Here is a 4312-nt window from a genome sequence, read left to right on the forward strand (position 1 = left end):
AATCTCTCTCTCTCTCTCTCTCTCTCTCTCTCTCTCTCTCTCTCTCTCTTTATGTCATTAAGAAGATCACTTTAACACACTCTACATACACACAATACATACGCACAAACAAACAAAACAAAACTAACAAATGAACACAAAAACAAAACAATGTGTCTCTGCAACAGTGAAACCAAGCTTTATTGCACTTCAAAAAGTAGCAATGCTAAAAATTAATCATATTATTATGTCCAGTTTAACAACAATAGAGCGCAGCGCCTGATGAGCTCGACTAAATTGTAAAGTATAGTCATGAAAGTTTTAACGAAATAATAAAACACGACGAATAAAATAAATTGAAATTCACGAAATGAGCGCAAAGAGCAAACCGCCATTTGTATTCATAAACGTTGAAAATTGCTCACATTAAAATGGCTGGCACTTGTATACATTCACATGTTAACTGGCATTTGAATGCATTCAAATAATTTACATCACTCAGTTTATAAATGATAAGCTGAACAGTGATATCTGGTATTGTTACATTATAATCAGTTAACTAAGGTATCAACTTACAGTCATCACCATCAAGTGCCAAAATGGTTTTTATTCATTCCTTTGCTCGAACATTACCCTGGTTTTTCCATGTCCCCATCTGTTTAGGTTACCCAATTAGGTTGCTCTAGGCCTATCTCTGCCTCGTTTTCCTTTAAAAGGATTCAATTATGCATGTTTTTCTAGATATTACAGTGCCCAGCCACATTTTGTTTCGTTTAATTAAGAGATACTGACACTTTGAATTTGAATGTTCTGGGGCGAGAAAGTTAATCATGCGGCAGAACATCATAAAAATCATGGAAATCCATTCTAATATGACAATGTATGGCTTCAGTTCCGGCAAATGCTTATATTTTAATGCAATAATTGGAAGCTTGTTGGGATTAAGTGGGACAGAACCTCGAATGAAAAAAAAAGTTGACTCTCTATGTTTTGTAGAAGCGGTTCCCAGTCATCTGCAAAACTCAGTTTAAAAGTTATCAGACCAGTTAGTTCATAATGCAGAGCCTTGATGTAAAAAACTGGATCACCAGGAATGATTGAACTGAGGGCACGACATGTTGCTGAAAAGTTCATTAAAAAATGTCCCCCAGTGCACAAAGCAGCCTACCTGGGACTGCACAATCCCCCAGCGTAGGCCTAGCGGTTAGGAGTAGAGTCCCCTAACAACTTCCTTTTATTAATTATAATATTAAGCTTTAAAGATCTTGAAAACCGAAGACCCAGATTACGTCATACTGTATTATATTTCTTCATCATTATTAGACTGGGGGTCGTAATATAGTATATTGTTATGAAACTCAGTAGTGTTAGACTTGGGTCATGTAGCTTGTGTCAGCCTACTCAGACAAAATATAATGTAATAATTAATACCCCCCCCCCCCAAAAAAAAAAAAAGCAGGAAAATTTTTTAAAATATCTACGAATTTTGAAACTCAACTACACATGTAATTAACTGCAACTACTCAACTCAGACGCCTGTGTCTCTCCGCGACACCCCAGGGTACAAGCGGAAGAAAAAAGTAAAGTAAAGTAAGTACTCAACTCAGGCAGTTTGATAAAAAATTTAAAATTGTTGTGGATGCCTGCTGTGTGTCTGATGTGATAGGTGGTGGTCTAACTAGCATAAAACAGTTTAAATGTTGAAAATATCTCTATCGGTTCAAAAGTTTAGAATTTTTTTCTGAATTAATTTTTGGATGAAAAAGGCACTGGCTTTCTGTGACCGAATTTCATGACTTTATTCGCTTCGAGAAAACAAGCAATAACCTCCTGCAGAAAGAGGCTGCCTTTGTATTTCATTAAGACGAGACAATTTTCATAAATTACTTCGACAGCAATTGTGTCCTTGCAGAAAATCAGTCTTGACAATGTTACATAATTCAGGTTACGTAAAACACCAAGAATATGCAGAAAATGATTTAGTTTTGAATCGGACAGATTTCTATGCAACAGAGTTCTTATAATAATTTTCTTTCAGGAATGTTGTGAGATAGAAGCGTCACAACTGGTAGATTTTTAAAAAGATTTCCTGATGTTCTTGTTCTTGTTTCAGGAAGCAACATCCCTGCACTCCGGACATGTCCATTGTTGCTCCGTTGCTCTCTCCAAAATGTCGCCGAGGGTCCTTCTACTGATTGTGCCAGTGCACATCTGGTTGAACGTTCTTCTGCTCTTTCCTGCAAGGATGCCAGATTTTCCGCTTCCTTTTTTTATTCCCAAAAGCATCATCCTCTCCACGGCAGTACCGGCCTCTGCCTCCCTATTCCTCTTCAATCAGTTGGCGAGAAAGACATTTCAGGATCTCGACCCTATCTGGTTGAACCGTATTGTCAACTAAGGTGGCCTCACCAGCCAATCTGTCGGCTTTTTCATTTCCCCTAACACCTGCATGGCCAGGGCAGAAAATCCATGTGAGCGATCGTATAGGCGTTGGTTCGATAGCTTGAATCCATTCCGTTCTCAGGAAACCTTTTTCGATCCTTCTGAGGGTACACATGGAATCAGTGATAAGAACAGCATGGGTTGTGTGGGGGCGATCTTGGGTCATCCAATCAAGTGCTTTCGTGATGGCTTCAATTTCCATTCGCATACTTGATGTAGCCCTGCTGCAGGCTCCAGATGCACTGTGTATGATTTTATTGTTGGCGAATGCAACAAATCCCCATCCACTTCTCTGGCTATCTCTTTTCACTGAACCATCTGTATAAATTATAGGATCCCCTGCTTTTGAGTTGTGTCAACAATCTTGTTGATATCGCTCTCGTTGATGGCAGCCGCAACATTTCTTCTGTCTCTGCCCATGCTTATTTTGACCTTGGTGAGGTCCCTGTATCCTCCGGCCACCTGCTCCCATTCTTCGCCTAGTGGTAGGCTCTCAGGTACACAGATTGTTCTCAGGGAATCATCTGCTTCCGCCATCCAAGATTTTCCTCTCTTGATTCTGACTATCCTGTTGTCATGAAGTGCTTTGTGAAGTGGATGATCCTTCTTGCCCTTTACATTGAGATACATCTTTGCCTGAGCTATCCTATGGCGTACTCTGATGCCACTTAAACCTAGCAAGTAGCGCATGCACAATATTGGAGTGTCCTTGGTGCAGCCCAGCACTGCTCTCATTGCCTCATTCTGCACTCGACCCAGCTTTGCGATCTGTGTGTCGGACAGCGTGAGACAGCCCAATCCGTAATCAATGACAGACAGGACGACCAGCTGCAACATCAGGAAGAGCACTCGTTGCGGAATCAGAGCGGCCGCCATGGTCTTGATTGCACTAACACCTCGTTTGGCCTTTGTTACCACATGATTCTCATGCTTGTTGAAGGATAACGACCTGTCGAAGACGATTCCCAGATACTTCAGCTCTGACTGTCTGTCGATAATCTCATAGTTGCAAGTGATTGGTGGAGTTATGTCTTGGAAAGATTTCCTGAAAGTTAAATTACATAATGTTGCATAATTCTATCAAACAAAGCAAAATTGTCCATTAAATTCAAAGCTCTTGATCAATTTTGACAACCAATACATCAAACTGCATGTCTCAAAAAGGCAATTCTTATCAAACTATCACTGGAACTTTCCCTCGTACACAGGCGTGGCAGAATGGGACTCCCCTTGAGAGAAAGCTCTAAGGCAGTCTCTCAGATTTGAAGCGGACTGCACAGTTTGTGCGCGACATTGGACTGACTGTCTAGCTGCTGTCATCGAGAACGAGGAAGAAGAAAAAGAACTGGAACTTTATCACTTAATTACTTTTGTTCCTTGCGAAAAAACAACAAAAAACAACTGCACTTCTAAAATTTAAAAATAAAAGTTTGCATCCATTTTCTTAGGCTCTCTTCTTGAGCTACTTAAATTACCCTTGAATGGAGGTGTAATTTTAAAAAAAGCTAGTACGGTCTGGCCTTGGCGGTCCCCAAGTAATTTAAAAACTGATGGAAAGCACTCTTATTAGGACGCATTTTTGTTTTAAACCGCGTAATTAAACACATTTCCGTGTTGGTGCCCGATTCAAAGAGGAATTTGTCTGATTTGTCTAGTTTCATTCATGTGAATCCATCCATTCCGGAAATATATGTCTGTGTTTCTGTGGATGTATAAAAAGGTAAGATGGATTTTTATTATTTTCATAAAATTGCAATACACACTAAAGAAAATAAACAAGTTAGCATCATTAGGGAAATCAATTTTCATTCATCATGGAAGAATATCCATTCAAGAAGGCCTTTTTACTTCATGGCCTTTTATAACAACCAGCAAAGCACTCATGAATCCA

Source organism: Aplysia californica, unplaced genomic scaffold (assembly GCF_000002075.1).
Source record: "Aplysia californica isolate F4 #8 unplaced genomic scaffold, AplCal3.0 scaffold00819, whole genome shotgun sequence".
NCBI classification, from domain to species: domain Eukaryota; kingdom Metazoa; phylum Mollusca; class Gastropoda; order Aplysiida; family Aplysiidae; genus Aplysia; species Aplysia californica.